Genomic DNA, 14,292 nt, shown 5'->3' with positions numbered 1-14,292 from the left:
ATTGGCTTCAGGTATAACCTCTGTTTTACATGGACTTGATTACAAAAGACCATGGACTTCTTACCATCAGATCACTACATGCTCAACTGCTCGTTGCTACTTCAATTTCTATCAACTGTGCAGGTGGTAGAACTGTCTTCGGAGTCGATTCTGGGTTCCGGTTTGAAATATAGTGAAATTTAAATCTCACAATTAAAGCTAAGTAATACTTATTTTTTTATTATATTATATAAGTACAAGTTCGCACCAAAACAATGAAATTTCCAGCTGCTTATTTGCCAAAAATGTTAGGTTGCTACAAATTTCAGTTGACGTCGCGTTGTCAGCGTGACGCTAAATAATTGAAGCCACGTCGCCCCGTGAAAGCGTAATAAGAAGCAAGGTTACTACGGAGCCGGGGGACGTAAATATTCCATTACTTGCTTCACCAGTTTGTCCTTGAATTTAAATGATGCTTTCATTCTTGGAAATTATAGTGTATTACAAATATTATTTAGGTAAACACGTGGTAATAACAACAGTGTTAAGCGCTGCTGAGTTCTTGTTTGAAGGATGTGGAAAGGTGGCACTCATAGCAGGCGTTTCATCCTAAGGGGTAGAAATTAATCTGTTTTCAATATCAGATAGGACTCTAATCTTATAAGGGGTTGGTTACATATACATCCTTTGGAAGTAGGAACCACATACCATTAAATGGACTGCCTGCTTGTGTGCTACTTCTGTAATTAAAAAGAATAGTTGTAAGTTTCTCTTATAACTATCTAGATGCCCTTATACCAGATTTATCAAACGAGCGAACCTTTTACTAAACTACCCTTCAAACCAGAACACGATAGGGCTATAGAAGTAATAGGTACCATAACCACGAAGGGTTTTCACAAAACAAAGTGAAAAACTGTATTATACAAAAGTCAGGGTGTGTCTAAAACATCATAGCGTGACAAAACAAAATTAGTGTCACGTACGTATTTCGGTGTCCCGTTAAAGTAATACAAAACAAGGTTACACTCCCGAGGGAGGTATATCCATTACCTCGCTCTGTCCTTGAATTTAGAGAGCCACTTTCTACTGTGCATTTTACAGTTTCAGTATTATGTATAAGGATGTTACTTGTATACATTGCTGTATATTATTATAATATAGAAGGAGAAAATGAGAATATAGTCCACCTGATCGTGAGAGGCAACTTCCGTTGAAGGACTTCTGTAATCAAACACATAATTGCATTGTCATCAAAGTCCACCACCGGAATAGGTGGAGGTAAATAAAAGCCTGTAATTAAAATAAAAAACGCTTTTAAACGCTTTTTACACTTACGGGCTGTGACCACACTAGGATTGCCTGTGTCATGGATGCCATAAACACACACAAAGATGAATACCCAAACACCCAGATCCTGAGCAGATATTTAATATTCATAATTCAGGTATCTGTCTGCCCGGGGTCGAACCCGGAACCCTTTGCGCAACAGACCGATATGGTGAACGCTCCACCACGCGGGTCGTCATACTACCAGAGATCCGTCACACAAGCGTTACTATCCCTGAGTATTAAGTCGAAACGCTTCGGAGAAGTATCTTTTACCAAATCAAAACACAACAACGCTTAACAGTGTTGTTATTTGGCAGAAATAATAATAATTAAGATAAAATAATAATAATAATTAAGTAATAAGTAGGAAATTCTCGAGAAATATAATTTGTTACTGTCGTCGGTAAGCTTCATCTTATGAAAAACAAAGCTATATAATGGTAGCTAAGAGCGAGTTAGAAAACAATATACCTATGTACCTGCCGGAGGAATGATGGCAGATGGACCCTAAAAATCCTTGAGTGGAGACCAAGACGAGGCAAAAGGAACGTTGGGAGGCAACCCACACGATGGACCGACGACCTGGTTAAAATAGCAGGCCGCCATTGGCACATAAGAATGGTACGCGATCGCGCAATATGGAAACACCATGAGAAGACCTATACCCAGCGTTGGGTGAATAATGGTTGAAGAAGATAGATAGATAGATACCTATGTATAATAACTATGGTTCATACACAATAATGAACAAATTGGCCAGCAAAAGATAGTGTCCTTAAACATTAATCTCCGTGCGATCTCGATGTGGTTGCCAATTTCCATGACTTTCCATATATGTGTAATAGCTCGAAGCAAGGCCACTTATTAGTGACTTTACAATACACGGATACGACATGACTCCATGAGATTCTCCGAAAGTTCCTCCCGGAAAAAACAAATCGTTTTTAACACGCTTTTATTAGCTTGGGTATATGTATGTATATATATATGTACGTAACAGAGTAACGGAATTCTTGAACCGGATTTCTATCTACTTTGAACGTTCAGGTTCATTCAAAATTTTGAAAAATTATCAAAAACCGATGACAATACACGATTTTCATAGTTTTGTACCATTGTCCTTATCAACATCATCAGGCTTAACGATTTTCAAGGCGACACAAAGCGCCTTAGAGAAAGTTCACGCAAAGTTACTAGATTGATTTTTAGTTTTGAAAAATAATAATGTTATTTCCCTATAACTCAAATGTACTGAAACATATCAATAATGCCATCTTGTAGAATGATTTTTGGGATTCCGTACTCAAAGGGTAAAACGAAACCCTCCGCTGTCTATTCGTAAGTCACAGGGCTTTATCTCTTAAACCGTAATAGATAGACACTTGAACTTTTTACAGACGGTGCATAATGACGGTCGCTATAACAACAAATACTAAAAATAATAAAATAAAAATAGTTCAAAAAACTAACGCTATGAATAGCGTTATTTGGTTGTTACTAGGAATTGACGAGATTTCGTGTATTCATTTTGGTCACAGACTTATATATTTTCCGTGATGTTTAATATTAACCACTGGACGAAATAACTTGTAAATGTGCATATTATGATTTTTAAACTAATATAATGGAATAGAAACATTTTAATATGTAAAGGGTACTCATGACATGCGGTTTTAATTTCTTTTTGCGTACTAAACCCGCGTACTATGAGTACCCGTTACATATTAAAATGTGCAAATTTTATGAATGCATAAAAGATTTCGTGTCAAAGGTATTATGTAAGCAAAATATGGTTTTAATTATCTAGTATTGGAATTTTATTCAACAAATTAAGATGCCATTTTCTCAGCTTAATTAGCTATAACTTCATTGAAACTTAAGTTAAATTTTCTAATTTAAATCACATTATTTATTAATTTTAAGGTTCCGTAACCAAAGGGTAAAAACAAACCCTATCGATCCCGAACTCTATCTAATTACTAAGCCTCTGCTCTCTGTCCGTCTGTCGACACTAGTAATATTTATAGATTAGATATTACTATGACAATTTCCAATGACCGCTATAATAACAAATACTAAAAATTACAGAGTTAAATATAACACAATTATTTATTGAAAACAGTATTTTTAGTCATTTCAAACTATTAACTATTGAATAACAGATATTGAAAATAAAACAAAACTTGGTAGTAAGGAACCTTCCGTGTGCGATTTACTATATACGATTTATTTATAATATGCAAAGATACGATTTCAATTTCGATGTTTACGAACTAAGTTCACAATAAAGTCCTATCGTCCACATCGTATCGTGAGCTATAAAACGGGTTCCAGACCGGCTCGCCTTAACCGACAAGTTGTAAAGTAAACTTCACACGTTAGATAACGTGTCCTATATACACGCAGGACTGGGTCAGGGTTGTGGCTTCAAGGCTGAACGGGAGATTGATGGATTAATATTGACTAGGACAATGTTTCTAAACTAGCCCGAAGGACCCTAGAAGTGGTCCGCGAAGTTTGCTACTCGTAAAAAACATCATTGTTCCCCATAGTTTACTCACACCTAACAATAAAATGTAGCCAGTTTTGACAATTTAAATATATAGACATAGCATATTTTAATAATATGTCATCTATTTTCAAACACGAAAATAGATGACATATTATTATGTCATCTTTTTTCGTGTTTCAAAAATATAAAAAAAAAATTCAGATCATTTAAGAATGAAACGATATTTCTCCGCACTTTTTTTGGATTTCGTGTTTTTTGCACCACTTAACTGAGCATTTTGGCATTTTCCGCGTAAATTACACCATGACAGCTATTAAATGGCTGACAGAACTGTCAGCCGTTTAAGCCAATGGCTTCCTTCAATTACAAGGTGGTGAGATATCTATTCTTATCTATGTAGTTTTCCGACTACGGCGGTAATGTTTTTCGAACATATATTTGTATGTATAACTATTGCAAACGCTCGACTTACGGTAAATCCAAGGATTTACTAGTAGGTCTTAATATTAACAGACGTGAGTTTGTAATGTCCAAATTTGCAAAAAAAGAGATTTTTTCAGGACTTTTTCCTTGAAGTGGTTGGTAAATGTTGGTTTTGGGAATAAACAATTATTGAAGAAACGTTCTCTCTTAGTATTTGTGTCGCCTACATATTCACGAATCTGTGTTAAATTTCAGACAGCACTCCTGTACTGTATTCATTTCAGATATGGTGTTCATTAGTGACAGGAACCTCTTAACATATGTGAGAATACAACTTAACTAATAATATTTAAAAATCATAGGGCACTCCTTAGTAAAGTTGTGCAAATAACTTAGTGGATTTTACTATGAAATCACGGAAAGACGCATAGATTTATTTGTTTACGTATATTATTTTGTACGTGACACGATTTATGCAATAAAAAGTGTTTGATTACAATGCATGTAAGTAGATAATATTAAAGGTAGTATCATGTACAGCACGCAAGTGTGAGTACTTTTCCTCCTAAACAGGAAAAGTAAGCATTTGCCAAATGCATCAAACCTTTGCATCAGCGTGCATCTCCATTTCCGCCATTTACAACTTCAGATCTTAAGATTGGAAGATCGTTAAAGGTAAAAAAAGATTTGCAATCCACTTGATGGTGAGCAATCACAGGGGCGGTATTTCCCAGGTCGAGCTATTATTTCTATCTAACATAAAGGTTCATATGTTGTTATCGTCAACAATCCATTACTGTTCCACTGCTGGGCTCGGATCACCTCTCAGAATGAGAAGGATTACTCCATCTACTGCGCTGGTCAAGTGCGAATTAACATACTTCACATGCCTTTGAAAACTTTTATGAAAGATTTCTTACGCATGCAGTGTTCCATACGATGTTTTCGAAAATCAGAGGTGCGTGCCGGGGATTTGAAAGTAGGACGCCTCGATTGAGAGGCCGCTTTTCAACCACTAGGTATACCACTGCTATTGCTTACCACTGCTATGTTGTTATAGCTATAAATATCTACAAACGTTTATACGTTTACTACTATAGCTAGACTAGTGTGGCTACACAATACGGAGAGTAGCCCAGCAAATGTCCAATTACGCATACAATCGGGCTTCGCGAGACGAGCTCATTGAATCGCAAATATCTAGCCCCGTGCTGCAGTGACCTGCTCAATTCTGATCAAATTGATGGGCAGGTCTAGATTAACCCTGATAGGAACGTAAAGGATTTGTGTTTTAACAATGCTAAAGCAAAACTTAAGCAAAAAGCCTAAATTAAAGTACCACCACTGACTAAACGTAGAACGCCAACAATATTCAGAACTTGACGATAACTCTCAGGAAAAATGATTTCCTCAGCTTAAGAACAAAGGATGATAAATTTTTAACATGAACAAATCAATTAACATTGAACATAAGTTATGGTTAGCCGTTTTGTTGACATTAATAAGCTGTTAAACATCAGGACAAAAAGTGGTGATACAATAACTTCTTTCTGTTAGAAAACTTATCTAATTATTTTATTTTAGTATTATTTACATTAATTATTTTGTGTTATTTTTATTATAATAAATTCTCATTTATATAATCACTGGCTGGTAAGATTTTATGCGTTGGCATAAAAAAGAAAAAAATAATGGGGATTGACGTTTGAGTTGTATTTTGCGCGGGAATAAGTTTGTTGAAGAAGTTGTACTTCAATTTAATAATATAGACTTTTTGTCGTTATCGGAAAAACTACAAGGATATATTTGACATGCAATCCACAATTTGATAAACGCCGCCCGCGCTCCTCAATTCTCAATTTTGGTAATCCACAACCAATATACAAGTAAAGGTAAAACTAAGTGATATCCACGATATCGATTAAGAACATGTATCATCAAGTAGAACACGGCCTAGACGTAATAGATTGATGATAGAACATAGCCTCGAGACGAGTAGTACTTTATTACAACCGATAAACGTTCAATGACTGCTATATTTTCATGTCAACTTAAACATATAGGAAGGGATGGATGGGAATTTATATGAAGTGTTTGAATTCATATAATGAGTTTTTTTTACATAACATTAAAGTAGCAAAAAAACCATGCAGTACAACTGATAGATCTTATCTGGAGTTGATTACAGATGTCCATGAGCGAGAGTAGCAACTTACTGTCAGGTAGACTGCATGTTCGTTGACTATTTCTGTGTTATAGAACAAAAGAAAAACATTAGATTCCTACCTGAGGTTGGCTGCAGCTGCATTGTTTACCCTGAGGACTAAGTTGAAACGTCAACCCTGCCACACCCCTCAAAAGAGAACATGGCAGAGCTTAACACTTCTTATAAGGCAGAAATAAGCGTGGCGGTGGTACCACCGGAGTCGAACCACGGAGACTTCTAGCACCTTAGGTAAGTAATATTTATCGTATATTGAAGTTCTCTATGTAAAGTCCTATCAAGTATGATCCAAATTTGTCGGCACAAGTGACCGCGGTGACCAATAACGACTGTCATTACAGGATCACCTTAAGAGGATCATGAGGTAACGCACTCATTAACCATTTAGTCAGTAGTTTCGGGAACCTTGAGTGTCATTTACAGTTACTAACTTTGTTTAAGTACATACGATATGAGTATGGAGGTGAAGGTTTTATTTTTCTCCAAATAATACAAGTAGAATCAATTGAATTAGATCGATTTACAAAACTGATTCTTATTATTTTATTCCGCGTTCCTACTCCAATAGTGTAACCTACCAGTACTGAATTTAAGTGCCATCTTTATAAGCATACGTAATATGGTTATTTCCATGTGAAAAGGATACGAAATTCTACAAGAAAGTAGGAAAAATTAAGACAATATTTGTTCAGTACCTAGTAATAATAAAAGTAAATTGGGAATAAAAAACGCACACAATCTTAATCTAACTTTAAATGCTTATGTGAAATATCCAGACTAATTTAATGGAAAACCAGAAAAACATTTTAAAAGACTACATACTCAAAATGAAGGCGGAATAAATGTTTAAAAATATTCTAGTGAGAAACATCTGGTGCTAGTACGTAAAATCAAATAGATTTAAATCGATTTCCGTTGTAAACGTAGATTTCTTCTACAGGAATAGAACGCAATAGTTTATGAAACACATAAACATCTCACTGCTCCTAATTTATGGCCATAAACAAAACCATTTTATAATCTTCAAACAACTTTTTTAATGCGGTAAGAATTTTAATTTGAAAATTTTAAAAAAGATCATTTCTGTTGTTATGGAGGCGAGATCAAGAATCATTTGAGTAAATTAATAAAGGTCAATCGTTTGAATTGAATAACCCATTATTCGATTACATAACAGGTTATGCTTTTATATGAAGGCATTGTGTCGAGGTTTTTTTCCTATTAAAACTATTTTTCATAGTGAATTAATTATTCTAGTAACACGACATTAACTCTTATTAGCAAATAGAACGAGCTACACTAAAGTCACCATTTGATAAGCAACACTATTGTTAAAACTTTTCTTACATATAATTTATCTTCCGAAGATGCAGCTGAATTTGAATAATTAATTACCATTAAGGGATAAAATAATTCATTGTAATAAAATAATTCATTGTAGTAATTGCTATCTTTCGATCGAATTTTACTTGCAATTAAATGATGAGATTTATCAACATTTTATAGTATAGGAGTTAAGAATATTTATGCAGGTCACCTGTCACAATAATTGTGAAAGTTACTACAGTCCATACATGCGATGGATGTAAAATCATAACTCCTAGGTTTTACCATAATTGGCATATTGAGATTTAGCGTCATGGAGCACCGATTAAACATCATTATTGACACTAGACATATTGAGAACCCTAACGATAATACTATTAAAGATCTTCATGTAAAACATTAATTACGTTTTAATAAAATAGTATTAGTTCAACGATCGAATATTTTTTCGACTTTAATTTCTAATATGTCAATATACAACTTTAAAGACAGAAATAAAATAAAATGAAAGAGATTTCCATGAAACTATTAATTGATAAAGTTATTTTTAAAATACGAGTAACTACTACCTTTAGAAAAAAAATTTAAAGGTAACAAATTGTTATACAACTACAAAACGAAAAGAACCACAGAAAACAAATACAGGTCTGTGAAAAGAACAGCATTCAGTATTCAGTAAATAAATAATTCGTATTTTCTCATTTCTCAAGCATCTTGGAACTTTTTCCCGCATTTAGTATTTTCCACTCTTCATGGTACTGAAGTAACATGCTTACTAACTTGAATGTAAAATACTACTCCAAGAGCTAGATTCAAAGTTCGTGAAACGGGTCCCTTGTGAAACTCCATAAACTAGTTTTCTTTAATCTAATCCATTACACGACGTGCACTGTGCAATGAATTAAATATAGGTTCTTGGCTAATTGGCTTATTAGTCATAATCATAATACGTTACATTGTCATCATATTATTCAAGTAAAATTTAGTTTGAAGAGTTTTATCGTATACAAAGAATAAATAGATCGAGATGGAAGCAATACAAAATTATTAGTTTATAAGCCAATATACATATATTTAGTATAATATGTATATATTTAGAATAGTTGTGTGTCTAGAGACAAATTATACGTCACAGATAGAGTAAACCTAATATTGATAATTTAAAGAGAAACATAACACTTAAAATGTACACAAGTAATACTTCAACGAAGAAAAACGAAACTTCAATATAATATTAATAATCTTAGACAAAACGCAACACTAAGACCCATTATTAATAATCAATCTATCAAATTTAATTTTTACGTAAAAATAAAATCTAAATTTGATAATGTCTAGTACGTATAAAGAGAAATAAGTTGTGCTCCCATGGAACCAGAAAAGTTTGAACAACTTCAAAATTACTGATTATTAATTGCAAAGTTAGAACTCATTAAAAGTTCTCCCAGTCAATGAATAATTATTTAACAGCAAGCATGTTGAAACTAAGCAGGGGTACGTCTAGTCTAGCTCTACTGTATTTACATTAGCGTTAGCACGGTTTAAACAAACATGCAATAATACAAGTACAAATACAAATACAAACATAGTCTAAAACTTTTCTCTGTCTGAAATGTATTTGAGTTTTCAACGAGGTATACTCAAATCAAATATAGCATCATCTTGGGAAGAATTTGATGGAAATATAATAATCACGGACCACAATGTCTATTATAGAATCAATGTGTGAGAAGGAAAGGAAGTGAAATATGAATGCGGGTAGCTAATATTTATAACAGATCTCAAATTACAAAAAGGAGATCATGCTTCAAATAATGATAAAAGAAACACTATTACTTTTAGTGAGGGTGACGATTAAAAAGTACACTGAATAAAAATAAAGATATCCAATTCATTTGAAACTCCCCTTAAGCTATAATACATTTATGATAAACTCTTTAGTACCGTCACGATAAGCCATCTCTTTAAATACCAATAAGGTACGCCCCTGGGTTAGCCTAATACAAAATAAAAATAAATCCAGATACCCATCGATAAGATACCCGAAAAGAATAGCTAATAAATCCAAACGCTATCACACATATAACTTAGGGGGCCGAGGGCACCCCCTTGTGGGGTCCCTTTCGTCGCCTATTACATGACGCGGTCCCATTGTTGAACTAAAGGGCTCTTTTCCCCTAACGATACGTGAGGCTCACAAAAGGGTTTTGGTACGACCAAACGTTGGTATTATTATCGCAATATGTTAAAAAAACGTCGGATGCTTTGTCGAAAGTATTTGATTAAAACGTAACGTATTACAAATGACAGTTAGTATGAGCTGGTAATTTTGTTGTAAACTCACGCGTATTCTCGTTTGTCCTTTTCGTCCGTTATTTTTTTATTTTTGAACCGGTTTTACCTGCATATCGATTATTCTATAACGATTTTTAAATATTTCATGATTTATATCATTTTAAGTATAATAATTGTGGACATTATTGTCATCCGTTCTGGTGAAATTATAAGCATTTATTTACAAATATAACGTATGGAACAACATGTTTATTCTTAATCAATAAATCAGGAATTTGCAATGAAATTCAAATCAATTTGTTGAAATCGTGATTGATCATCTTCTTATGATACTTATGAATCGACAAATTTTCTGTTTCTCCTTAACTATCCGTCAGACGTCATTTCCTTTTTATGAGTCAACACAAAAATGTACTTAGTAGAAACTTCCTATGTGTTCATTCCTTTAAATATTCTTTAAGCAACTCATCATGTGAGGAAGTCATTAAAATACTGTTGCTCAACATTTTTCGACTTACTTTAAAATTTTAAGTCGTATTTGTGAATGACTAGCAAGGTCAAATAAAACTTAAAATATATTTAGCTCTAATAATCATAAATCTTCGGGTTCGGCCTATTCTCTAATCTGTTTTACGACGTTTAACAATAAGACAACCAATAGACACTTAGAGAGAGAGATTTTGTTATTATATTTGAAATTAATAACACAATTTAAGAGCATTTATTCTAAAGAGATGCCTAAACAACCGTATATCGAGGTATCTAGGTATTCAAATAAAGTTTATCGTAAAGAATAAAGGTATACAGTAGATCATATTACATTGAACATCATAAAATGATATGTGTGAAGAAATAAACAATGTGTGAAAAACAACGTACATATTCGAGATAGTGTAAACAAACGAGTTTACAGCCACAAACAGCTGCGAATGGTAATAACGGTTATTATACACTAGAAACGGTTTACATTGGCAAAAATTAGAGTAGAAAGAATTACTTGAAGACTTATGAAAAGGAATATTTGGAGTGCTGTAGGTTTCTTAATTATCCTACTTTGGATCTATTTCTGAATTCATTTCTGCTAAAATAAATGATGGCTTTGCCATTTTTAAGATATAATGTAGATAAACCGCTGTCAATTTCATTAAGCTACAGGTTGTAAGCTTCGTCAACCCACTGCTGGCCACGACTTACACCTAGAGAGAGCTCTAAAAAAATTCTATGAATTTATTTTTGGAGCTCTATGAATTTCTAGTACATAGGATTGAAAAATCAGCCTGTAATTCGAACCCTAAATTCTCGGTATAATACCGACATTCCTATCTTAGAAATGTTTTTCTATATCTAAAATCTATGGTGGTTTATAGCCAAAATTAATTTCTTAACAACATCTTTTAATACAAATGACCCTCGACGAAAATACAAAACATATTTACAATTGTGTCAAAATTCAAAACCCAACCCAAAGTCACATCAGGGAAAATCTCCGCTATTCTCTATAACATATATATAAAAGTTGAAAAAAATACTATAATACTAATAGTAATTTACTATTCGAATACTTAAAACTTACATTGCTCTTTACGCTTTAGGCTTACGCTTTAAAAGTCATAGCTTTAAAAGTAAAGTATGGTAGCGACCCTTTTTTATTTCTAACTGCTGGACATGGGGCTCTGTAGGGGGTTATGAAGTCTAATGCTCAAATTCCAAGCAAGTATAATAAATTTGAGCTGGGTATATTAGATTATTATTACCACATCTTAGACTAAATGTTTTTTATATAAACAATCTAGCAACTACCAGATCGTAGGAATAAAGACTAATTTTTTTTTAGATAAACAATCAACCTTCGTAATGGTAAGTGGTCACTGCCGCCCAAAGACATCATCAGATAAACTAGTTAAGCCGCTCACAGATTCATTATCATTCCAGATGACTAAGATGGATTTTACGAATAAAAAACCGGAATACATTTTTCTGTGCTTGAAATTAGAGGCTTATTTTAATTTTCATAAAATACTAATAACGTACATTTAACGTATATTTTCCAGAAAAATATAGTCATCAACGAAATACGTGAAACTGTAAGCGTAATGCGAGATACTTCACATAAGTAAACAATACTTTTTAAGAAAATGTAGAGTCAATAATAGAGTTGTTTTAGAAAAAAAACTACTTCATGTTATCATATTTTTAACACGATATCAGCCTTATTTTGGATACAAATGTATAATGATAGGTAAATACTTATTGGAGTAAATAAAAAAAGGGTTGTAATTACAAACGTGAATTTGTCGCTTATGATTAACACACGAAAGTTGTTTTGTTTTTAACTTGTACAGTTTAAATAAATTTATTAATTTAAAAAATAATTCATTTTAAATTAAATTGATTTGACATTATAATTTACTGATTGCGTATCCATGCTTATCACACAGTGACAACCGAATTGAGTGACAGATCGAACGTTTGCCGGTATTGAGAAAACAACGTGAGAAGTGTCCAGTTAATTCCAATATTTACGTGAGGATAATAAAAGCGCGCGACGCATGATATTGATGATCAATGACGCACATAATTGCGGATACGTGTAAGAAAAGAGGTATAAAAAATGTCCTTTACCTTGCAGTGACGTGTTTTCCATTGTTCTCGGGTGACGGTGTCGCGAGCACACGTGTGGACAGTGCGAAGGTTCGGAGGCGACTGGCGCTTGCCGCCGCGTTGCCGCCCAGCCAAGGGAAGGGGCTAAGGGTAATAAGATCTCCGAATCGTGATGGGGTGAGCGAGCGATCCAAACGCTTGGGCTAGCTTGGGCTTAACTTCAAAACAACTGGTTGTCACATTTTAATAAAATTTATTATGATTGTTTATAAATTTGGAGCAGCAAAAGGGCTTGCAGTCCATGGTAATTCGTCACTGCCGCTGATGGTAAGCCGTTGCTATTCTTAAGATGCGCTGGTATTCTTCAAGACTAAGGTGATCGTCATGTAAGTCTGACAGCATCCACAACATTACTCCGAAATGCATATCAACTTCACGCTAAAAATGGTTGTAGCGGTAGTACCTCCCCGGTCGAAATATACTGGCTCTACCACAAACCCTGTGGGCTCTACCATCTATCAAAATGATTACAAACTTTCAAATTGTAATTTCTAGGATAAATACCGTGATAAAGTTATGGAGCATTAATAAAAATACAAACAGCAGATTATACCTTCTCCTTTTTTGAAGTCAGTAAAAGAAACAAATAACTTTCGTTTTGTGAAAAACTACCACAGCAACTTGATTAGGCATATTGTAGCGTAGTGTATTTATTAATGCTTGTTCTCTTAATTTAAATAATTATTTTTAAAACGTTTATAATAAATGGATAAACAAAATATCATACGTCTTTCACACATGTCACACGTATTTTGATAAAATTAACAAGTACATACAATAATCATTTCGCGTGTCAATGTCATACTCATAAGCATATTTCGTATTTATTAGTGGTATATGTCGTGTTTTTTTATAATTTAATGTTCACGAACATGAACATTTATAGTTTTAAGGTGGTACAACTCTTTGTGGCTCGACTCCGGCGGCATCACCGCCACAATTATTTCTGTCTAATAACAGCAGTGTTAAGCGCTGCTGTGTTCCGGTTTGACGGGTGTGGTAAGGGAGACATACTTTTCCGAGGCGTTCCAGCTTAGTCCTCAGTTCAGTCCTGTGTTCGATCTCATTTTGGAATATCTGTCCTGGGCGGCAATGGTCAGTTACCATCAGGTGGACCGCTCGTCTGCTACTCCTATATTATAAAAAAGTAAACTCCAGATAATATAACAGCGGTTCTACCTGGAGCCAATGACATATGCGTCGTAACTCCTGAAGGGTAAGATATAAAAATCAGCTGACATCTACATCCTTCCACCGAAACCCTATGTTCAAGGAACCTTATTCTTCTAAGAAACAATTTTGTTTTGAATGCGTCAAATATGTGTATATTGAAATTATATAACAGAGAAACACATCTATATTTCGTTACACAAAGTGAACATTTAGGTTAAGCAGCAGACGTCGGGAAACTATTCAAATTATCCAAAGAAATCTTTCTTAATGATCATCTTGAATGCATGTAGGTTTTCAGAATACGCTACGAAGAAATAACTTGGTACGACTACTACGAAAAAGGATTCTATGAAAAAATATTAGTATT

General features: G+C 33.8%; 1 protein-coding gene across 1 annotated transcript in view; it reads right to left on the bottom strand.

Moving 5' to 3' along the window:
* Window positions 1-12,833, bottom strand: part of LOC140750353 (aminopeptidase N) — a 36,561-nt gene extending 23,728 nt beyond the window's left edge. Inside the window, exon 1 of the mRNA XM_073083829.1 lies at window positions 12,714-12,833. The gene's annotated coding sequence lies outside the window, so the exon portion shown is untranslated. The remainder of the gene's footprint in view (window positions 1-12,713) is intronic.
* Between the last annotated feature and the right edge of the window lie 1,459 nt (window positions 12,834-14,292).

The sequence above is a fragment of the Epargyreus clarus genome, unplaced genomic scaffold (assembly GCF_041222505.1).
Source record: "Epargyreus clarus isolate Ecla_fem2 unplaced genomic scaffold, WU_Ecla_fem_2.2 ptg000019l, whole genome shotgun sequence".
In the NCBI taxonomy this organism is placed as follows: domain Eukaryota; kingdom Metazoa; phylum Arthropoda; class Insecta; order Lepidoptera; family Hesperiidae; genus Epargyreus; species Epargyreus clarus.
Note: the sequence above shows the minus strand (reverse complement) of the source record. Positions and strands in the feature narration are given on the sequence as shown.